Raw genomic sequence first — 26,131 nt, 5'->3', positions numbered from 1 at the left:
GTACTTTCGTCGCATCTCGCTCATGGGTTTCAAAGGCGGTGATTTCGGCGGGAGTAGCAATTTCGGGGTTGATTTTCTCGAGCTTCTCGTCGAGGACATACTCTTTATCCTCATAGCGAGCAATGGTGCGAATGTATCTTATCCATTCGCCAAAGTTCGTTCCATCGAAGGTGACCTTTTGGCAAAGGCTCATCAACGTGAAAGAACTAGCAGCAGCGTTGTTTGCATTTGACATCTTTAGGAAGGACAAAGATAGATTAGAACAAGAATCCCTAATTATCACCCAATAAGAAAAATTAGGGCTAGGATCCAACAATAACATTTACATACTAGAAAAGGGATGCCGTAATCCAACATGCAAATAAATTGAAGGTAAGTGAATGACGATTCACTAATTCTCCATCACAAAACTTAAACTTTTAGTCCTAAGTGTTTTTGAGAATTCCTAGGTTCGGATGAGATTCATTGAACTATTCAATGGCATGTTTAAATCTCGATATGCCCCTCTTGTTTGTGACTGGGATGCCGAGGATCACAAAGCGGGTGTGAATTACCATGCAAATTTACATGGTGCCTTCATTGTTACGATCACCTATTCGATGTGCCGGTAAACCACACACGCTCCATCGAACTATGACAAACAATGAATCACCCTTCGCCACCTTCGCTTAGAACCAATTAGTGTGCTGGTAAACCACACACGCTCCACTAACATCTTAGCAAGGTGCAAAGTGTAATTTCATGGAATTGCATCAATTCACTTTTCCTAAAGTAACTAAGATTGGGAAATTAAAAAATTTTAGTTACTTCGTATTTCTTATTATACTTTTAATGAGAGGATGAGGTTGCCCTATCCTACCCGTTCGGCTAACGACCCTCCACCAATCAAGCAAGCGGTGGGTGTGAGTGTACACCCATTAAGCGCCATTTTATAGGCCGCAACCTTATACCCACCTTATAGATCGGTTTCGTGAATGAGGCCTACTAGCGGTAAGACTAGCATTTAGTTATACATATATATATTATTCTAATAATGTCATATAAGTATAGGGTTGTATTTTAAACCTTTCAAAATCTAGTGTTATTTAAGTTGTCTAAATTAAAGCTTTTAATCACAAATTTAAATTTCAAAACTATAGGGTAGGTTTTAAACATTTAAAAACATGGAGGATCAAATAACAAATAATTTCAATTAACAATTAATATCTTAATTATCTTTATTTGATTTATCTTTGATTTCTTTGAGGATAATTACCAAAAATAATTAAAACAATTAATTAATTATCATATAAAGAAACTAAATATTTAATTAGTTGATAATTACCTTTAACTAGATCAAGATAACACTTATATTTATCAAAAAAACGGATTCATATTGATCTAATTAGTTTATGGTAAGTTTGGATAAGATAAACACAAAGAAATCCCGAATCTGGCCTTTCCTGACGCTTGGACTCGCCGAGTACACAAATGGACTCGTCGAGTCCACTTTGGAACTCGCCGAGTCAGTGACTCAAAACCAAAAAAATCGAATTTTGCAGATTTGTTTCAGTTATTCAAGAAACAATTTGTAGAAAACTAATCTAGGCTCTGATACCACTGTTGGGTTTTAGCCATAAGAACTTTCCTATGTGCGCATGCAAAACCCTATTGCTTGGATCTAGGCTTTCTATCAAACATGCTTTTGAATCCAAGACTTCTAATGGCTAATTAGGTTAAACAATAACATTAATACAGATCTAGAATCATACCTTTGAGTTCCTTGTTGATCTTCTAGTCTTGGAGCTTCTAGAGTCACAATTGTCACTCCTCTAATGGTTTACAAACACCAATAGCAAGCAAGATGATTTAGGAGAGAGGAGAGGGGATGGAATTCGGCCAGAGGTTCCTTGCTTTAGGTTCTGAAAGGTTGTACACGAATTCCACACCCCAAGGGCCTATTTATACCTTTAGACTCCTTAAGGATTTCACCCTAAACCCTAATTGGATAATCTTCACTTAAGGCTATCCAAATCCATTCCATAGATATCCTTATGGACTATTTTGAGCTATCCTAAAGCTCTTAGAAACCGTCCAAAGTCCATCCTAATGGATTTATAGTCTAAAGTCTAACTATCAAACAATTGACAGTTTATACCCTCTTATTTAATTAATCTCTTTAAGTCACCAAATTAATACCAATTAATCTATGACTTATATTAATCAAATAGCTAAATATTATTCCTTATAATATTTACTCTCTCTTAACAAATCATCCTTCAAGTTGCTATGGTGAAGGCAACCCAAAAGGACCATGCACCACCGAATATAGTTATAGCCTTAGACACTATTCCAACAAAACCCTCACCGACTCGTCGAGTCAGGCCAAGGACTCGGTGAGTCCCTTCAATCTGATTTCTCATTCAGACGATTTAAGGCATATCTATCACTCCACACACTAGATCTACCATCCTAAGGCTCGATTGACATGTAAAGCTTCGATTTTTACACTCATGCATGGTGGTTTTGCTCTAACCTACCAATACATGTTCTCATAAGGTGTTAAACACCATACTCCTCATATGGATGAATAAAGTCGGGAATTTTGGACTCTAAGGACCTCACAAGGTCCAGATTTTAGGTTTAAACCTCTATATAACTTAGTGTTATCGAAGTCCCAAATAACATGTGATGAAAACCCTAACTTCTCCACTCATGAGATCTAACCAAATAAAGGGGAAAGATTCAAGCTTTTTACCTTCCTCTTGAAGCTCTGGATGAAATGGCCTGAACCCCAATAACTCCTTTTTGTTTCTTGTTGAACAAACTCCTCTTTCTCCTCAAAGATTCACTAAAATCCTTCAAGGTTAGCTTGGAGACTCTTTTAGCTCATTACACTCGTTTAAGGTTTCACACAGAAGGGTTAGGCAGCTGGTGAGGCAGAAATGGGGGCATAAGTTCCCTTATATAGGCCCCAACTTCGAGCAATTAGGGCTTATCTGACCAACACCTACTCGGCGAGCCGGCTCTCTGACTCGTCGAGTCCATTCACTAATCCCACGAAGACAACTCGACTCTACTCGATGAGTTGCACTCATAACTCGTCGATTCACTCCATAAATCTCAAAATTAAACACATAATAACATACCTGAAAGTCCGGATGTTACAACTATTAGGAATGTGAGTGTGGGCAAGGCCCGTATCTCATCATTAGCTGAGTGTGTGTGTATGTGGTGGGGGGGGGGGGGGTATCTCATAGCATTATTTGAGTATATATATAGGACTGATTGATAGATTTGGCTATACTTGTTGTCTGTGTGATACCTGTATGTATGTTTAGTAGTTGAGTGTGAGCTGGGCCCGTATCTGATAGTTAGCCGAGTGTGTGCGTGGCCCGTATCTCGTAGTTAGTTAATTGTAGGCGGGGCTCTTATCCCATAGTCAGCGAAGTGTGGGTGGGGCCCATATCTCATAGTTAGTCGAATGTCAGAAGTGCTTGTATCTCCTTGAGTGTGGGCGGGGGCTGTATCTCTTAGTAGCATGATTATGAGTATGGTATGTGGTAGTTTGGGGAGACTCGCTAAGCTTCATGCTTACAATTTTTAGTTTTTGGTTTCATGTACTTCTGGTAGTAAAGGGAAGAGCTCGAGATGACTGCAGTGAACACACCATTTGTTTAGCCTGGGATGTCTTTACTCTGATATTTTGATAGGATTTTTGATGTGATACTCTGATTCAGTACTACAACTTATGTTTTTGGATGAAATGATTTTGATAATTATGGTTATTTAATAAATAAAAATGAAAGTTTTGGTCATGATTTTTGGGATGTTTCAAGCTTAAATTTATGTAAAAACTCTATGTGGTTCTTTGTGATATGAAATTGTTATTCACCTTGCTAAGCATTCTATGTTTCAAGAAAGAACAAAGCATATCGATGTAGGGTATCATTGGATTAGAAATGCCATTGAAGACAACTTGTTTGAACTTGAGAAAGTTCATACAGATGATAATGGTTCCGACATATTGACTAAAGCCTTAGAATGGGAGAAGTTGAAGATATGTTGCTCGATCTCCGGGATGACGAACTCTTCCTCATAGGCAAAAAAGGGGAGATTTGTTGGGTTTTATCTTTGGTTTTTTTATCCCATGAGGAAAGCCCACTTCTTTAGCATATATATATATATATATATATATATATATATATATATATATATATATATATATATATATATATATATATATATATATATATATATATTTCATACCCTAATCTTTATTAACACACAATTTACAGCCACCAAGTGAAAAAGATAGAGAAAAGAGAAAAAGAGAGGGTTTCACCATTTTTTTTGGATTTCTTGACACCCCCTTCAGTGTTTCTTTGTTTTTTGGAGATCCAACGGTTCGTTTTCTTTGATTTTCGTACATCGGCTTCCTAACATCGAGGCCTTCATATCCAACGGTTAAATGTGTGAGATTAGCTCTAGAGACTCGGTAATCGAAGGTTCTATTTGCTGCTGGAAATCAACTTTTTGTGATATTCATTCCTTTCTCTTTGTTGTTTGATTCCATATACTTGAAGTTGTTATTTCCATGTATATGATGATTATTGTATGCCTCTAGTATATCTAGAGATGAATTTGTATTGCTCAAATATTGGTGATAATGGATTTGAAGCAACTCTAATAGTCTTGTGGTTTTGTACTCTGGTTTTGGAAGATTTTCCATGCTAAAATTTTGGTGTCTCGTATTGATTGATTACTTATTGTTTCTGGGTTGATTATATTGATCATACATAACTTGCATTGAGTATGTTTTGTTGCAAGTGAAAATACCATATTTGTTTGCATCCTTAAATGTTCATTCGGAAAAAGTTTAATCAAACAACATTTTATTCTGTATTGTTATTTCCTATTGTGGCTGCGTTTTTTCCAGCACAAATATGACTAGCAGGGGCGGATTTAGGTGTGTGTGTGTGTGGGGGGGGGGGGGGGGGGGGGGTGGGGTGTCACCGGTGGCACCGACAAAATCTAAATTTTCCGGCCGTGGTGGAAAAGATTTCGAAATTTTTAAAATTTTTATTTTTTTTACTATCGTGCAACCCCTCATTTTCTCGTACACCCCCTACTGAGAAATCATGTGTCCGCCCCTGATGACTAGAGGATTAAAGAACCCTTTATCCACCCCATCTGGTCTTTCTTCACTAAGATGCATGGAAACGCCCAAGTAGTATCCGCTCCCGTATCTGAAACGTCTAGGAAACGGAAACGCCGGAGAAACGGCCGAGAAACGTTTTTGGCAAGTATCGACAATCCAAGAAACGTTTCTCGCAAGTATCGTTCACGTTTCCTTTTTTTTTTGCATGGGATTTTATTATGTGGTCAATTGGTGATAGAGTAACGGGCTTACATGTCGGTTGCTATTACTTATTACCCTACAATTAGTCGATTAAAGTTTACAAGGGTAATTGCAGATTGCTTCACCGATCGCTGCTAGGTTTTCCAACTTTTCCTTGCTGACAGCTGATCGATTTTTATAGTTTAATTTACTGCCTCTTTCAGTCTTTTGTCGTTGATCAAGAAGACAAGAACAGGAAAAAATATAAAAACTCATTCACACGTTCACCACTCTCTATTCTCTAATTTGATTGTCACACCCCAAAACCACGAACGGCAGAAACGTTCAGGGGTGGAGGACGTCGTGTACAGTATCACAACAGTGTAATATAATAAACAAGCAACAACATCATCCATTGCATTATAAGTAAAGTTTTAATACATGTGTGTTTCTTTCATTGTAGTAAGACACCAAAAATATACAATCAAAATAAAAGACGAGACTTGTCTGCTCCGTCTTCTCAAAAACCTGGCCTCCATACCTGTCTACTGATGACCTGAGAATACAAGTTATTTTGAAAGCGAGTATCAGCTTTAAAGCTGGTGAATTCATAAGTATATAATTGTCATTGCCTTGTTTGTGAAAATCTGTTATAAAGGCCATGTAAGTCGTTAAATGAAAATGTTGGTGTACGTATGAAAACCCTAGAAAAACCCTTATTTTCTGTAAGTATGAAATGTAGTCTTCTACCCAGACCCGAATGTTCTGTACGTATGAAGTGTAGTCTTCTACCAAGACCCGAATGTTTTGTAAGTAAAATGATAGTTTTCCTTTAATTGTTTAGTACTAAAGTACTTAGTCTAACTCATCGTTTATGTGAAAGAATCACAAAATAAAGTAAACAGGAAAATGTACTACTGTAAGTGTTGTCACTAGGTACTAGGACCAACCCATCATATGTAACTGTTATCCCAAGGTACTAGGGTTAACACAACCTATATAACCTAATGAACATCCGAAGATTGTCCAATTGTCCACTGTAGCAGCAGCAGGGGGAAGGAAGGGTTAGTCCCTTTAAAGGTACTCCTAATATAAGTAATAACCGTAGGCATCCGTAGATGTTCATCACCCACTGTTGCTAACAGATGGGTTCCGGAATGGTTAGTCCCATACGTATATCCCGAGGTACTGTGGGATAGAGGCCCATCTAGGTATCCCGAGGTACTGGGGATAGGGTCTTGTCTAGATATCCCGAGGTACTAGGGATATGCAGGAATATTTAAACAGAAGGTACTAATAAATCATCCTCGTAATTCGAGATACAAGTATTCATGTAAATGTACATAATTAAGTGTATCTACATGAAGGTACTCATGTAATGCGTTCATGTACGCGTATTCATGTATCATGTAAGTATATGTAAACGTACTCATGTATCATGTAATCAAATGTAAAGGTACTCATGTATCAGGTAATGTACTGGTATAGACTCATGAATGAACTGACTCTTGTGTGATTCCTTGTAATAGGAATTATGTTTGATATCTCCAAATTATCCCTATGATAGTTTGCTGGAAGGTAATTGGTTATTTAAGTAGGTTTATACAATCTTACTACTCAAGGGTCTGAGAAACTAAATGAAAACTGTAAACTATAACATTCATACATATATAAGAATATAAGTGTACATACATAGTTTAGTTCAATAATGTAAAATGGTTTTATAAGACCTCTTATGGGTTTTTGAACAATAATTAACAATGACTTGATGTCATTTATAATATACATTTCAAAGGTAAAACAATTGATAACAATGCGTTTTTAAGATTTAAAACCACTTCATGCATCACATTTTGTAGTATGTGTGATCTGTTAAATGACAAACATTGTTATAAAATACATAACAATGATTTAATAACATGTTTGTTTCTACTTGTATCCCCCCCCCCTTTAAAGCATTTAAAATCATTTAAAACATTGATTAGGGGTATGAACTCACCTGTAGTTGGTGATTGGAATGAAATGAACGGTATCGGATTGCTAGGTGTCAAGCGAGGACTTGTGAACACACTACGATCCTAATGAACATATAATCACCCATATATGCACTCAATTAGACACAATTGACTAATTGATAATGTTTAAGACATCCTAGGCATAATAAACACTTTATATAAGTATTTTAAGCCATAAGGATTGCATCTAAGCTATTGTGGGACAAGGTATTTGTGTTTAGGGTTACCAAAGGACCTTATATGAGAGTTTACTCTCTATAATCCATCACACATGGAGTTTACGGTTGTAAACTCTTGAGTTTACGGCCGTAAACTCCCAAACATGTGTGTTTGGTGTGTTTTGAAGTCCCAAATGCTTTCTAGAATTGTTCTAACTTAGTGGTTAAGTCCTTGGGAGGGTTTAAGGTCTAGAAGTACTCCAATTAGGAGTTTACGGCCTCAAGGCCATTTCCCTTAGAGTTTACGGCCGTAAACTCTAAGTATGGTGGGTTTTTGTTGTTTTCAAGTCTCTTGCATTTGAAGGATATGTTCTAGACAATTGTTTAAAGCTAATGAGAACCCTAGGCACACTTTGGTGCCATTCTTTTGAGTTTACGGCCCAAGAGCATTCTCTTGGCCGTAAACTCACTTTGATGAGTGATTTTTATGTATTTTGGTTCTTCATTTTTGTGGGAAACAATTCCATGAAGGGGTCTAGGGCTTTAGGTGTCTTGAAGACACCCTTTTGTCCATTTCAATGGAGTTTACGGCCTAAGCTTCTCTTGGGCCGTAAAATCACTTTTGTTTGTGTCATTTGATGTGTTTAAGACCTTGTTCTACTTGGGGAAATAGTCTAAATACAAGCCTTTAAGTCCTAGTGTCCTCAAAACACCATTTAGTGTTGGAAATGTGGAGTTTACGGCCGAAGGTGAGAGCCTTCCAGATGACGCTTGAGGCTGCAAAGGAGGCAGCAGACGTCACTTCAGGTACCTTTCTTGTAAATGGTTTGCCTGCAAATATACTGTTTGATTCCGGAGCCAACTACTCCTTTGTGTCGCATAAATTTAGTGCGAAATTAGCATTACCTGTAGAAAAACTAGATAATGCCCTGATTGTAGAAGTTTCCAGTGGTAAATTCGTACCTGTTAGTAATCGTATTAGGAACATCGTCATTGACCTAAACGGAAACGAATTCCCGGAGGAACTATTACCCATAGAGTTAAACGGTTTCGACATCGTTTTGGGTATGGATTGGCTTAGCGCCAACGATGCCGATATATTATGCCGAAAGAAGATAGTTAGGATAAACCCACCCGGAAAGGAATCATTTATGGTGTACGGGGACAAACGCAGAGTGAGTTCTGGAATCATGTCCTTGATGAAAGCCAGGAAATGTTTGTCCAAGGGATGTGCATCGTACTTGGCATTCGTAATCGATGCTAAGAAAGAAATGAAAGAGGTGCAGAATATACCGGTTGTGTGCGATTATCCGGAAGTCTTTCCCGAAGATCTTCCCGGATTACCACCTGATAGGCAAGTAGAGTTTCGTATAGACTTATTACCAGGAACAACACCGATAGCAAAGACACCTTACCGATTAGCACCAACGGAGATGAAGGAGCTCATGACGCAACTTCATCAGCTGTTGGACAGGGGTTTCATTCGACCTAGTTCATCACCCTGGAGAGCTCCGGTGTTATTCGTGAAGAAGAAGGACGGAAGCATGAGGATGTGCATAGACTACCGAGAGTTGAATAAGGCAATGGTGAAGAACAAGTATCCATTGCCGAGGATTGATGATCTATTCAATCAGCTGCAAGGTTCGAGCTACTTCTCAAAGATCGATCTTAGGTCAGGATATCATCAGCTGAAGGTGAGAGAGCAGGACATTGAGAAGACTGCATTCAGAACAAGATATGGACACTACGAGTTCTTGGTTATGTCATTCGGACTAACCAATGCTCCCGCAGCATTCATGGATTTGATGAATAGGGTTTGTAAACCATTCCTCGATAAATCTGTGATAGTGTTCATCGATGACATTCTCATTTACTCGAAAAGCCAGGAGGAGCATGGCAAGCATCTACGAGAAGTGTTGGAGGTGTTAAAGAAGGAGAAGCTTTTTGCAAAGTTCTCCAAATGCAACTTTTGGATACGGGAAGTCCAATTCTTGGGCCATGTTGTTAACCAGGAGGGAATAATGGTTGACCCCGCCAAGATCGAGGCTGTAATGAAGTGGGAACGTCCGAAGAGTCCCACGGAGATTCGAAGCTTTCTAGGATTAGCCGGATATTATCGACGGTTTATCCAAGGTTTTTCTTCGATAGCTGCTCCATTAACAGCTTTGACTCATAAAGGAGCTACGTATATGTGGAGTGAGAAACACGATGAGGCGTTCGAGAAGTTAAAGAAGAAGTTATGTGAAGCACCGATACTTTCTCTACCCGATGGAGTCGAAGATTTCGCAGTTTATAGTGATGCATCTGGAGTCGGGTTGGGTTGTGTTTTGACCCAAAGAGAAAAGGTGATAGCATACGCATCTCGACAATTGAAAGAGCACGAAAAGAACTACCCTACTCATGATCTGGAGTTGGCAGCGGTAGTATTTGCCTTAAAGATATGGAGGCATTACCTCTACGGCACGAAGTGCAAGCTCTTCACTGATCATAAGAGTCTCCAATATCTCTTTAATCAGAAGGAGTTGAACATGAGGCAACGACGCTGGCTAGAACTTCTCAAGGACTACGACTGTGAGATACTTTACCACCCAGGTAAAGCAAATATTGTTGCTGATGCTCTCAGTCGGAAAGTCAATCTTGAAAGAAAAAGGCCAAGAGCGTTAAGAATTGAAGTCGTCTCGACGATTGTGGAAAGTATCAAGAAAGCTCAAGAAGAAGCCTTAGAAAAGAATGACCGAAAGGAAGAACGTTTGGGAAAAACGTTAGTGTTTGGTACGAACAGTCGAGGACTGAAGGTATTCCAAGATCGAATTTGGGTACCTAAGACGGGAGGAATAAGAGATCTTCTAATGGAAGAAGCACACAGGACCATGTACTCGATTCATCCCGGTAGCACTAAAATGTATAGGGACCTAAAACCCTACTACTGGTGGACGACGATGAAGCTCGATGTTGCGAAGTATGTGGCTGAGTGCGTAACATGTGCGAGGGTTAAGGCACAACATCAGAAACCGTATGGGAGTTTAGAACCTTTACCTGTACCCTTGGGTAAATGGGAAGACATCACCATGGATTTTGTGACTAAACTGCCCAGAACAAAGAACGGACACGACATGATTTGGGTAGTCGTGGATCGTTTCACCAAGAGTGCACACTTCATAGCAGCCAACGAGAAGTGGTCTATAGATAAGCTCGCAAACGCTTACGTGAAGGAAATTGTAAGACTTCACGGTGTCCCTCTTACGATTGTGTCAGATCATGATAGTCGTTTTACGTCGAGGTTTTGGAGGAGTCTACAAGAGGAGTTGGGTACAAAGTTGTGTTTGAGTACTGCTTACCATCCGCAAACTGATGGTCAGAGCAAATGAACGATTCAGACGTTGGAAGATATGCTGAGAGCATGTACCCTCGAATTCCAAGGGAATTGGGACGAACACTTACCTCTAGTAGAATTTTCCTACAACAATAGTTTTCACTCGAGCATCAAGATGGAACCTTATCAAGCCTTGTATGGACAGAAGTGTCGTACGCCGTCTTGTTGGCTTGAAGCCTGAGAGAAGCAGTTTATGGGCCCCGATATGGTCCATGAGACTGCTGAGAAATTGAAGGTGATTAGGGAAAGAATGTTAGCAACTCAGGATCGTCAGAAGAGCTATGCTGACAAGAAAAGACGACCGATAACCTTCGAAGTTGGGGATTCCGTTTTGCTTAAAGTCTCACCGTGGAAGGGACTTATACGATTTGGGAAACGAGGAAAGTTGAGTCCAAGGTTTATTGGACCGTTCAAAGTTCTTCAGAAGATTGGGAACCAAGCTTACAAGTTGGAATTGCCCGAAGAACTCAATGGTATTCATAACACCTTCCATGTGTGTTATTTGAGGAAATTCATGGGAGATGTTCCCGACATAATTCCAATTTCAGAGTTAAGGATGGATGAGAATAAACGGCTGATCGAAGAGCCCGAGGCAATTGTTGACCGTAAGACTAAGAAGTTACGACGCAAGATGGTCGAGTTGGTGCTAGTCCGATGGAAACATCCGAATGGGCCGAATCTCACTTGGGAAACAGAGGATGACATGATGAGTCGCTATCCACATCTGTTTGTTGATGCATGATTCCGGGACGGAATCATCCTAAGGGGGAGAGAATTGTAACGCCCGGGTTTCAGGGCTAAGCAGTTTTGTCAATGTAATAGTCTAGGTCAACTATTGTAGCTCTTTTTGAAGTAATAAATATGAAATATTTGAGTATTATGTGAATTATGTGTGTTTATGTGTTTATTATTTAGTTATAAATGTATATTCAATAAAGAATAAAAATGAGCGTCAAAATTAAAGTGTGAGATAATCCCGATATCTCTACATAAAGTTGTAGAATATGTCTCAAGGTTTCTGTACATATAAAGAATGCCGAAATCCGAGCTATAACGAAGAAGTTATGACCCAGCGAAGTTTTACGGCAAACCCGGCACGGCCCCAGAAGACGTAAATAGTGAATTTACGATAGAAGACTTTTTAGCCTTAGATATCTAAACAAAAGTCGTAGAATATGTTAAACTAAGAACATCGATAAAAAAGAACGCCCAAATCTGACTTCGTATGAAGAAGTTATGATTTTTCTAAGATTCGGCTTAGCAGTGCACGACCCGAAACTCGAATTTTAGTTCGAGCGGTTTTTGGCTTACGCGACCTAAATGAGAGTTGAAGATCTCATTCATAGGAACTCAACAGTAAAAAGACAGACGAAAACGGAGTCCGTATGAAGGAGTTATGAACTCTTCGCGGTCATTTAACAGTCTAAACGCCTCCTACTGTTAAATTTGAGATCGGTCGAGAATTTGCCGACGGAGTCTAAACGAAAGTTGTAGATCTTGATTTTACCTACGCGTGGATATAAAGAACGTCGAAAACAGAGCTCGTATGCGAAAGTTATGATTTTTCTAAGTTTGAAGGCTGATACGCGATAGGGGGTGACGTGGCACCACCAGAATTGGACACGTGGCACCACTAGAAGGCCACCACATGGACCAACTCGATGAGTCATGACTCAGACTCGACGAGTCCATCAGAATCCTCCCCTATAAATAGAGGTGCCGGGTTCCCTCATTTCCTCACCCCTCACCCCTCTTCTTTCTCTCTCTAAACTCTCTCTCTAAGCTCCCTAACCCCCCTAAAAGCCTAGGTAAACCCCCTAGCACCCGAAGGAAGCCCCGAGGCTCCCGGAGTCCCGAGAAAAGAGCCTTTCGGCTCGGGAACGCTACTCCAGCGAAGCCCTGTTTTCGAGAAAAACCCACTATAAATGAGCTGTACCTATCCTATCTTTAGTTTACCTTATGTTTTAATATAGGAATGTTATTAGGTCATTAAAATAATTATTTGGGCTATTATTATGAGTTATACTTAGTGTTAGTAACGCTTATATAATAATAATAATAATAGTCAGATAATTAATTTGTCACGGTTATCATTAGACTAAACCCTAGTGGTATCGATACTAGGTTTTATCGAAGGAATATCATTTTGAGAGTATCGAAGCGCTGTCCGAGTGCTGAGTCACCACCTAATCAGGTGAGTGCATAGTTACTTTCAACTTACACATAGATATGAAGTATTTTATATAAATTACGTGCTATGTGTGCATATTATCTGAATACTTGTTATCTATGCCAGATGAACGTTGTTATACATGTTTTCAATGATTTAAACTGTATATGTATTTTATATCTACGAAAATGTTAGGGTAAAACATGGGTAGATGTAATAGGTGATGTGTGATAAAATGATGAGAGGCCTCGATGTTGTTGTTGTTGTTGATCCAGTCATCTAGTGGAGTATAGATGACGACCACGGACTCTTCTAGACAGTCCAGTGGAACACTAGCAGGCTCGCAACCTGTAAGTGTTGTGAACGATGTGTTCACCGGTGTACTCCATCCCCCACATGGTTGCCTATTAGGACATTTATTGCTGAGGAATCCCCTTAGCAGTAGTGTCCGTCCTGATGATGATTCTTAGGCTAGGTCCCTTATGATAGGTGTTTAGGGACGTAAAGTGAGGATAACGGGAACGGGTAATCGGGTTATTGTTGATTGATGAAATTAATAAACTTATTTATTGTGGGTTGAAAACCCTATGTGCTCACCAGGCTCCCAAGCTTGACCCACTCAGTTTTATGTATTACAGGTAGTGGCGCATGAGCATAGGTGTGATGTTTTGGACGAGGGATTACGGATATAGGCCTGTAGATATGAAATAATGTAGTAAGGTTTATATTGTACTGTTTATACTTTTGATCTGTACGAACATGACATCCCGAGTCTTTTAATGAAATACATTTCTATGGAAATGCTTTTGATAAATCTGTATCATATTATTGTTTTGGGACAAATTCTGCAAACCTTTTATTAAAAGATAACTCTGATTTTGAAATAAAGTATAAACAAAACCGGTCTTTTCTGGCCGTGATTTTGGGGATGTCACAATTAACACCTACAGGTGGCGAACCTGCTAGCGTTCCACAGGACTTTCTAGAAAATTATGTGGTCGTCATCTAAACTCCGCTATATGACTGAATCAAAAACAACAACGAGGCATCTCATCTGTTTATCACACAACTATCTACCCATGTTCTACCCGACATATTAGTAGATAAAAATTTATATTTTTATACATAGTTTAAAACCTGTATAGCATTCTCATTCAATACATATTCCAAACAACAGATGAGACACATACACATAACACGTATTTCATAGAGAATAAATCATATCTATGAGATAGAAGAAAGTGAATATGCATTCACACATATAACACAAAATATACACATAACACGTATTTCGTATAAAATACTTCATAATTATGCGTTAAAAGAAAGTAACCACACACTCACTTGATCAAAAGATGATCGGACAACACTACGGCTTGTAGAAGTAGTATTCTTCGGTAGATCTGGAAGATCTTCACAAAAAAACCGGACTCCTCGCAGGCAGAGCTTCGGCTCGGGAATCGCACTTCTCAGGCTCTTCGGGGCTTCGGGACTTGCTTCGGGGCTCGGGAATGATACCAGGGCTTCGGGATACTTCTGGCACGCAAAACGATTCAAAATGGGAGAGAGAGAAGAGAAAAAGAGCAAAGATATCGGCTGCCCTCGCAATCCTTTTATAGAGGTTGAGCCTCGCATTACGCTGGGCGTACTCCTCCGAAGTCGTCACTGCTTGCGTCATCGGAGCTTCGACGTCATCGCTTACGAACCCGGAGCACTCGAGTGGTACGCTAGGTGTACAACACTACGCTGGGCGTAGTGTTGATCGGAACGGTGACTCCTCCCCCTTCGGATATTATCCGATATATATATATATATATATATATATATATATATATATATATATATATATATATATATATATATATATATATATATATATATATATATATATTATAATTATTTAATAAACTTCAAGAATTCATATCTTCATCATACGAACTCCGTTTTCGACGTTCCTTATATCCACGCGTAGGTGAGACTACGTTCTAAAACTTTCGTTTAGACTCCGTCGGCTAATCTTGACTTTATTTTTATTATTTATTTTTAGTACGCCGGGACAGGAAAACTCTGTTATAAATTCATAACTTCTTCATCCGACGTCCGTTTTCACCTATCCTTTTATCGTTTCACTACAATTAATGAGATCTTAGATTCTCGTTTATATTGTTTCGGCTAAAAACCGCTCGGTCTCAAATCGAGTATTCGAGTTGCATACTGCTAAGTCGAAACTTAGAAAAATCATAACTTCCTCATACGAAGTCAGATTTGGGCGTTCTTTTTATAAACGCTCTCGTTTAATGAATTCTACGAATTTCGTTTAGATCATTAAGGCTAAATATCGCTCTAACGTAAATTTCACTTTTTACGTCATTCAGCGTTGTCGGTTTTGTCGCGAAACTTCGATAGGTCCTAACTTCTTCGTTATAACTCGGATTTCGGCATTCTTTATATCTTTAGAATCCTTGTTTCAACCACTACATCTTTATGCGAAGATATCAAGCTTATCTCACACTTCAAATTTGATGCTTATTTTATTCTTAGTTCATTAAATTATAATAATTAAGAAAATAAACACATAATCCACATAATTAACATAATACTAAAATATTTCATCATTAATACTACAAAAAGAGTTACAAGGGTTAACCTAGACTATTACATCAATGATAATGCCTAGCCTGGAAACGTGCGGTTACAGTTCTCTCCCCCTTAGGATGATTCCGTCCCCGGAATCACACATCAACAAACAAATGCGAATAGCGACTCAACATGTCACTCTCCGTTTCCCAAGTGACATTTGACCCATTCGTATGTTTCCAACGGACAAGCACTAATTCGACCATCTTGCGTCGAAGTTTCTTAGTCTTTCGGTCAACAATTGTCTCTGGTTCTTCAACTAACCTATTGTTTTCATCAATTCTCAATTCAGAAATTGGAATTATGTCAGGAACTTCTCCCGTGAACCTCCTCAAATAACACACATGAAAAGTGTTGTGAATTCCAAAATACGACACATATCTCAATAGCCTCTCATGGCTATACTCAGATAAGACCCTTCGGTCAACTTGTCTCAGTGGGTCCTTCCGGTCCCATCACTCGGGTGGACCCTCCGGTCCTAACTCAGTAAACTCAGAATAATACACAACATAAATCACAAAGACATAATGCAGGATATCACAGTACTCAGTATAACACATAATACATCTCAGTCACATAAAGGTACCACTCATGGTAAATATAGTGAGAAGACTCACCTTGCAAGCAAGCAAGCAAATAACCTCATACCCAAATCTCGAACTAGCCTCTGTCTATCACAAAGGCTGAATATCTCTAATTAATACTCTTTTCACGACTCTAATAACTGAAGGCTATTCTTTCTCTCTGTCTAATTCTTGAAGTGGATAAAAGACCATTTTACCCCTCCATGGTCTCCATTACTCATGATTAACCCAACCCTAAAATCAACATAAGTCAAACTCGAGTCAACAATCCACATTTGATGCGACTCGCCGAGTACACCCATGTGACTCGTTGAGTCCACTCGCTTCATCAGAAGTCTCGTGAAGGTCCAGCTCATCTCGTCAAGTTGACCCCTAACTCACCTAGTTATCGCATGATCAAGCTTATCGGGAAAAACCTGTTGGGTTTTAGCCATAAGAACTTTCCTATGTGCGCATGCAAAACCCTATTGCTTGGATCTAGGCTTTCTATCAAACATGCTTTTGAATCCAAGACTTCTAATGGCTAATTAGGTTAAACAATAACATTAATACAGATCTAGAATCATACCTTTGAGTTCCTTGTTGATCTTCTAGTCTTGGAGCTTCTAGAGTCACAATTGTCACTCCTCTAATGGTTTACAAACACCAATAGCAAGCAAGATGATTTAGGAGAGAGGAGAGGGGATGGAATTCGGCCAGAGGTTCCTTGCTTTAGGTTCTGAAAGGTTGTACACGAATTCCACACCCCAAGGGCCTATTTATACCTTTAGACTCCTTAAGGATTTCACCCTAAACCCTAATTGGATAATCTTCACTTAAGGCTATCCAAATCCATTCCATAGATATCCTTATGGACTATTTTGAGCTATCCTAAAGCTCTTAGAAACCGTCCAAAGTCCATCCTAATGGATTTATAGTCTAAAGTCTAACTATCAAACAATTGACAGTTTATACCCTCTTATTTAATTAATCTCTTTAAGTCACCAAATTAATACCAATTAATCTATGACTTATATTAATCAAATAGCTAAATATTATTCCTTATAATATTTACTCTCTCTTAACAAATCATCCTTCAAGTTGCTATGGTGAAGGCAACCCAAAAGGACCATGCACCACCGAATATAGTTATAGCCTTAGACACTATTCCAACAGTCTCCCACTTGGATAAGTCTAGTAACTATACAAGTATAATACGGTTTGCAATCGTAGCTCTCAAAGACGCTGTCAACTCTGATCTAATCAATCTTGTCCTTTAGATAAGGGATCGTATAGTCCTCTGTTAGATATCATGCTGACAATCCTATGGAATGGTTAGTCTAGCATTTAGATTTCTCGATCTTCGATTTATTTGACATAGAACTTAATCGAACACATCAATTCAGTTCTGACCGGGCCCGGCACATAAGTCAAATCAAATCATCGAGTGGACAAGATATCTCTTCTACCCTCTTAGGATAAAATTTACAGATAAACTTTGACTTATATGCATTTACTTATTCATTAACCAACTATACACAACAATGCGTTTTATAACATCAAGTTACTGATGCGTTTTCGCATTATCAATGCACAATCAAATAACAAATAATAAACCATATATCTAGGTTTTAAGACCATATGATATTATCGTCTTGCGATCACCTTTTATATCGTATTCCATAAGGTGATTCCAGCAAGCGCGGGTTTATTCCAATGCTCAAAACCAGTTCGTAAGCACTCATGAACGTTGCAGCAACTCTTGCTATGTCTAACACCATTTAGACACTCTACACACCAATTCACGACAATCTTCATTCATATCTACTCCCAACATATGAACGATTGTGGACCATTTGAATAATTCGATTATTCCTAATAAACTCAATTATTCTGGAAGTCAAAACATGCAAAGTGAAACAATAGTTAAACAACTAACATGTGATAGTAACTTTACTCATAAATAAAACTTCTTTATTTAATCATCAAATGTTAATTACATTTATCTATTATACGTTTCTAATACAATCTAATCTATGCTAATATCATCCTTCAGCCCAATACTCCTAGCATGCTGTAAGTGCTTAACCCTACTTAGTCCCTTCGTAAGCGGATCTGCTGGGTTATCTTCTGATGATATCCTCTTCACTACGAGTTGTCCTTCTTCTACACGATGTCTAATGAAGTGATATTTTCTGTCGATATGTCGAGATCTACCATGATCCCTCGGTTCCTTGGTCAAGGCAACCGCACCTTCGTTATCACAGAAAATCTCCATGGGCTCCTTTATGGCCGGCACAACTCCAAGATCACCAATGAAGTTATTTAGCCATATTGCCTCCTTCGACGCTTCGCTCGCTGCGATGTACTCTGATTCGCACGTTGAATCAGCTACGGTTTCCTGCTTGGAACTTTTCCATGTCACTGCTCCTCCATTTAGGGTAAAAACCCAGCCCGACTGCGAACGGTAGTTGTCCCTGTCGGTCTGAAAGCTGGCGTCACTATACCCTCGCACCTTCAAGTCATCACTCCCTCCAAGGACTAAGAACCATTCTTTCGTCCTCCGAAGGTACTTAAGGATGTTCTTCACCGCAATCCAATGTGCTTTGCCAGGGTTCCATTGATATCTGCTAACCATGCTCAAAGCGAAGGCTACATCAGGGCGAGTACAAGTCATAGCGTACATGATTGAGCCAACTGCGGAAGCGTATGGTACTCGGCTCATTTCTGCTATCTCGGCTTCGGTACTCGGACTTTGAGTCTTACTCAACTTGGCATTTCCTTGTATCGGTAGTTCTCCCTTCTTTGAGTTTTCCATACTAAAACGTTTTAGTACCTTCTCCAAGTAAGTATTCTGACTAAGTCCAATTAGTCTCTTACTTCTTTCTCTTACTATCCTTATTCCCAAAATGTAAGAAGCCTCTCCGAGGTCCTTCATAGCGAAGCACTTCCCGAGCCAGGACTTAACCTCCTGCAAAGTCGGGATGTCGTTTCCTATGAGTAATATGTCATCGACATATAGAACGAGGAAGCTTACTACACTCCCACTGGCTTTGACATACACACAAGATTCATCTTCGCTTCGTACAAATCCAAACTCTTTGACTTTCTCATCGAAGCAAAGATTCCATCTGCGAGACGCTTGCTTAAGTCCATAAATGGACTTCTCAAGCTTACACACTCTATTCGGATGCTTCGGATCCACAAACCCCTCTGGCTGAGCCATGTAAACATCCTCAGCCAACTTTCCGTTAAGGAAAGCGGTCTTGACATCCATTTGCCAAATCTCATAATCATGAAATGCGGCAATTGCTAGCATCACTCTAATAGATTTAATCTTCGCAACTGGCGAGAAGGTCTCATCATAGTCAACTCCGGGAGTTTGAGTAAAGCCCTTCGCAACCAATCGTGCTTTGTATGTGTGTACGTTCCCATCCACGTCGGTCTTCTTCTTGAAGATCCACTTGCACCCTACGGTCTTACGTTCGGGCACGTAATCAACCAAATTCCAAACTTGGTTATCGTACATGGATTGGATCTCGCTATCCATCGCCTCTTTCCATTTCGCAGACTCCGGGCCTGCCATGGCTTCCTTATAGCTATTAGGTTCATCAAGATTTATTAGTGTACCATCACTAATATACGTGTCCCCTTCGGTAGTAATATGAAAGCCATAAAACTGGGGTTGAACTCTAAATCTATCGGAACGTCTAAGAGGTAAGGATTCGTCAATCGGTTCAACTGGAGTTTCCTCCTCGGGTTGAACGCCAGCGGTAGAGGTTCCTTCATCTATCGATTCTTGAATCTCTTCAAGTTCGATTTTCCTCCCACTGTCTCCTTGGCTTATGAGTTCTCGCTCTCGGAAAACTCCTCTCCTCGCAACAAAGATAACATTATCTTTCGGTCTATAGAAGAGATATCCAAAGGAAGTTTGCGGGTAGCCGATGAAAATACATCGCTCACTTCGAGGTTCAAGCTTGTCGTGAGTATCTCGTCTTACGAAAGCCTCGCAACCCCAAACCTTGATATGTGCCAACGAGGGAACTTTCCCTGTCCACATCTCGTGAGGTGTTTTGGCAACCTTCTTGGTAGAGACTCGGTTAAGGATATGGGCGGCAGTCTCTAAGGCATACCCCCAAAAGAAGATAGGTAGTGAAGCACGACTCATCATAGAGCGAACCATATCCAATAAGGTTCGATTACGCCTTTCTGCCACACCATTCAATTGCGGTGTCCTAGGAGGCGTCAATTGCGAAACTATTCCACACTCCTTGAGATAATCGTGGAATTCAAGACTTAGGTACTCTCCTCCTCGATCGGATCGAAGCATCTTGATTTTCCTGCCCAATTGATTCTCCACTTCATTTTTGAACTCTTTGAACTTTTCAAAGGTTTCTGACTTTTGCTTGATTAAATAGATATACCCATATCTACTATAATCATCGGTAAAGGTCACATAGAAGCGGTTCCCATCCTTCGTGGTTGATCTAAAAGGTCCACATACATCGGTATGTATTAGGTCTAATAGTCCCTCACCCCTTTCACAAGTACTCGTGAAGGGTGACTTAGTCATCTTTCCAAGTAAACAAGATTCGCATGTGTCATCTTCCCTAAGGTCGAATGACTCCAACACTCCATCCTTTTGGAGTTGGGCTATGCGTTTCTTGTTGACATGTCCAAGACGACAATGCCACAAAGATGCTTTATCCATACTAGTGGAAGAATCAATATTCAAAACATCATTTCCTAAGTTATCAACAATCATAACAGTTTCATATATTCCATTACATGGTATAGACACCATTTAGATAAGCCAAAATAGAACCATTCTCATTATTAAAAGAAAATCTAAAACCTTGTCTATATAAACCATGAAATGAAATGATGTTTCTAGCCATTTCTGGCGAATAGCAACAATTGTTCAAATTTAAAACTAAACTATTCTTAAGCACCAAAGAATACACTCCAATCTTGGTCACAGGCGACGATCTTCTGTTCCCCATGATTAGATTGATTCTTCCTTGCTCCACATCCCTACTTCTTTTTAGTCCCTGCACATTAGAACAAATGTGATAACCACAACCGGTGTCAAGAACCCAAGAAATAGCATGATTAGAATCGTTAGATTTTATTGCATATATACCTGCGAAAGATGGCTTGATCTTTCCTTCCTTGATGGCTTGCAGGTAATCCGGGCAGCTTCTCTTCCAATGTCCTATCTTGTGGCAGTGGTGGCACTCTGCCTCCTTCGGGTTAGAGCAGGGCTTAGATGGATCAACTTTTGTCCCACTAGAAGAGGAACCATCTCGGGCTTTCACCTTTCGATAGTTATTTGAAGAAGCTTTCCTCTTCTTTCCCTTCCCTTGACCAATAGCCAAGATAGGAGCAGCAGATGGATTGGGAGTTGGTGCAACAGACTTGTCCTTGAAATTGCTCTCAGCAACCCTCAAGAGACCTTGGAGCTTACTTAGAGTCACCTCCTCTTTGTTCATGTGGTAGGTCATCCTAAATTGATTATACATCGGAGGCAAAGAGTGAAGCACCATGTCGATCGCCAAGTCTTCGCCGAAGTCAACGTTTAACTTGCGAAGGCGGTCGACATACCTTTGCATCTTTTGCAAGTGCACGGTAAGAGATTCTCCATGACCCATCTTAGCGGAAATCATGTTGGTGAAGATCTCGTAACGCTCTTGTCTCGCGTTTTGGTGGTACCTCTCCAACAAGTCTTGATGCATCTCGTATGGATACATGTCCTCGTAGGACTTTTGGAACTCGGAGTTCATGGTGGCGATCATGATGCAATGTACTTTCGTCGCATCTCGCTCATGGGTTTCAAAGGCGGTGATTTCGGCGGGAGTAGCAATTTCGGGGTTGATTTTCTCGAGCTTCTCGTCGAGGACATACTCTTTATCCTCATAGCGAGCAATGGTGCGAATGTATCTTATCCATTCGCCAAAGTTCGTTCCATCGAAGGTGACCTTTTGGCAAAGGCTCATCAACGTGAAAGAACTAGCAGCAGCGTTGTTTGCGTTTGACATCTTTAGGAAGGACAAAGATAGATTAGAACAAGAATCCCTAATTATCACCCAATAAGAAAAATTAGGGCTAGGATCCAACAATAACATTTACATACTAGAAAAGGGATGCCGTAATCCAACATGCAAATAAATTGAAGGTAAGTGAATGACGATTCACTAATTCTCCATCACAAAACTTAAACTTTTAGTCCTAAGTGTTTTTGAGAATTCCTAGGTTCGGATGAGATTCATTGAACTATTCAATGGCATGTTTAAATCTCGATATGCCCCTCTTGTTTGTGACTGGGATGCCGAGGATCACAAAGCGGGTGTGAATTACCATGCAAATTTACATGGTGCCTTCATTGTTACGATCACCTATTCGATGTGCTGGTAAACCACACACGCTCCATCGAACTATGACAAACAATGAATCACCCTTCGCCACCTTCGCTTAGAACCAATTAGTGTGCCGGTAAACCACACACGCTCCACTAACATCTTAGCAAGGTGCAAAGTGTAATTTCATGGAATTGCATCAATTCACTTTTCCTAAAGTAACTAAGATTGGGAAATTAAAAAATTTTAGTTACTTCGTATTTCTTATTATACTTTTAATGAGAGGATGAGGTTGCCCTATCCTACCCGTTCGGCTAACGACCCTCCACCAATCAAGCAAGCGGTGGGTGTGAGTGTACACCCATTAAGCGCCATTTTATAGGCCGCAACCTTATACCCACCTTATAGATCGGTTTCGTGAATGAGGCCTACTAGCGGTAAGACTAGCATTTAGTTATACATATATATATTATTCTAATAATGTCATATAAGTATAGGGTTGTATTTTAAACCTTTCAAAATCTAGTGTTTGAAATTTAAGTTGTCTAAATTAAAGCTTTTAATCACAAATTTAAATTTCAAAACTATAGGGTAGGTTTTAAACATTTAAAAACATGGAGGATCAAATAACAAATAATTTCAATTAACAATTAATATCTTAATTATCTTTATTTGATTTATCTTTGATTTCTTTGAGGATAATTACCAAAAATAATTAAAACAATTAATTAATTATCATATAAAGAAACTAAATATTTAATTAGTTGATAATTACCTTTAACTAGATCAAGATAACACTTATATTTATCAAAAAAACGGATTCATATTGATCTAATTAGTTTATGGTATGTTTGGATAAGATAAACACAAAGAAATCCCGAATCTGGCCTTTCCTGACGCTTGGACTCGCCGAGTACACAAATGGACTCGCCGAGTCCACTTTGGAACTCGCCGAGTCAGTGACTCAAAACCAAAAAAATCGAATTTTGCAGGTTTGTTTCAGTTATTCAAGCAACAATTTGTAGAAAACCAATCTAGGCTCTGATACCACTGTTGGGTTTTAGCCATAAGAACTTTCCTATGTGCGCATGCAAAACCCTATTGCTTGGATCTAGGCTTTCTATCAAACATGCTTTTGAATCCAAGACTTCTAATGGCTAATTAGGTTAAACAATAACATTAATACAGATCTAGAATCATACCTTTGAGTTCCTTGTTGATCTTCTAGTCTTGGAGCTTCTAGAGTCACAATTGTCACTCCTCTAATGGTTTACAAACACCAATAGCAAGCAAGATGATTTAGGAGAGAGGAGAGGGGATGGAATTCGGCCAGAGGTTCCTTGCTTTAGGTTCTGAAAGGTTGTACACGAATTCCACACCCCAAGGGCCTATTTATACCTTTAGACTCCTTAAGGATTTCACCCTAAACCCTAATTGGATAATCTTCACTTAAGGCTATCCAAATCCATTCCATAGATATCCTTATGGACTATTTTGAGCTATCCTAAAGCTCTTAGAAACCGTCCAAAGTCCATCCTAATGGATTTATAGTCTAAAGTCTAACTATCAAACAATTGACAGTTTATACCCTCTTATTTAATTAATCTCTTTAAGTCACCAAATTAATACCAATTAATCTATGACTTATATTAATCAAATAGCTAAATATTATTCCTTATAATATTTACTCTCTCTTAACAAATCATCCTTCAAGTTGCTATGGTGAAGGCAACCCAAAAGGACCATGCACCACCGAATATAGTTATAGCCTTAGACACTATTCCAACAAAACCCTCACCGACTCGTCGAGTCAGGCCAAGGACTCGGTGAGTCCCTTCAATCTGATTTCTCATTCAGACGATTTAAGGCATATCTATCACTCCACACACTAGATCTACCATCCTAAGGCTCGATTGACATGTAAAGCTTCGATTTTTACACTCATGCATGGTGGTTTTGCTCTAACCTACCAATACATGTTCTCATAAGGTGTTAAACACCATACTCCTCATATGGATGAATAAAGTCGGGAATTTTGGACTCTAAGGACCTCACAAGGTCCAGATTTTAGGTTTAAACCTCTATATAACTTAGTGTTATCGAAGTCCCAAATAACATGTGATGAAAACCCTAACTTCTCCACTCATGAGATCTAACCAAATAAAGGGGAAAGATTCAAGCTTTTTACCTTCCTCTTGAAGCTCTGGATGAAATGGCCTGAACCCCAATAACTCCTTTTTGTTTCTTGTTGAACAAACTCCTCTTTCTCCTCAAAGATTCACTAAAATCCTTCAAGGTTAGCTTGGAGACTCTTTTAGCTCATTACACTCGTTTAAGGTTTCACACAGAAGGGTTAGGCAGCTGGTGAGGCAGAAATGGGGGCATAAGTTCCCTTATATAGGCCCCAACTTCGAGCAATTAGGGCTTATCTGACCAACACCTACTCGGCGAGCCGGCTCTCTGACTCGTCGAGTCCATTCACTAATCCCACGAAGACAACTCGACTCTACTCGATGAGTTGCACTCATAACTCGTCGATTCACTCCATAAATCTCAAAATTAAACACATAATAACATACCTGAAAGTCCGGATGTTACAACTATTAGGAATGTGAGTGTGGGCAAGGCCCGTATCTCATCATTAGCTGAGTGTGTGTGTATGTGGTGGGGGGGTATCTCATAGCATTATTTGAGTATATATATAGGACTGATTGATAGATTTGGCTATACTTGTTGTCTGTGTGATACCTGTATGTATGTTTAGTAGTTGAGTGTGAGCGGGGCCCGTATCTGATAGTTAACCGAGTGTGTGCGTGGCCCGTATCTCGTAGTTAGTTAATTGTAGGCGGGGCTCTTATCCCATAGTCAGCGAAGTGTGGGTGGGGCCCATATCTCATAGTTAGTCGAGTGTAAGAAGTGCTTGTATCTCCTTGAGTGTGGGCGGGGGCTGTATCTCTTAGTAGCATGATTATGTGTATGGTATGTGGTAGTTTGGGGAGACTCGCTAAGCTTCATGCTTACAATTTTTAGTTTTTGGTTTCATGTACTTCTGGTAGTAAAGGGAAGAGCTCGAGATGACTGCAGTGAACACACCATTTGTTTAGCCTGGGATGTCTTTACTCTGATATTTTGATAGGATTTTTGATGTGATACTCTGATTCAGTACTACAACTTATGTTTTTGGATGAAATGATTTTGATAATTATGGTTCTTTAATAAATAAAAATGAAAGTTTTGGTCATGATTTTTGGGATGTTTCAAGCTTAAATTTATGTAAAAACTCTATGTGGTTCTTTGTGATATGAAATTGTTATTCACCTTGCTAAGCATTCTATGTTTCAAGAAAGAACAAAGCATATCGATGTAGGGTATCATTGGATTAGAAATGCCATTGGAGACAACTTGTTTGAACTTGAGAAAGTTCATACAGATGATAATGGTTCCGACATATTGACTAAAGCCTTAGAATGGGAGAAGTTGAAGATATGTTGCTCGATCTCCGGGATGACGAACTCTTCCTCATAGGCAAAAAAGGGGAG

The sequence above is a fragment of the Lactuca saligna genome, chromosome 1 (assembly GCF_052625555.1).
Source record: "Lactuca saligna cultivar CGN05327 chromosome 1, ASM5262555v1, whole genome shotgun sequence".
Classification (NCBI taxonomy): domain Eukaryota; kingdom Viridiplantae; phylum Streptophyta; class Magnoliopsida; order Asterales; family Asteraceae; genus Lactuca; species Lactuca saligna.
This window is presented reverse-complemented; position numbering follows the sequence as displayed.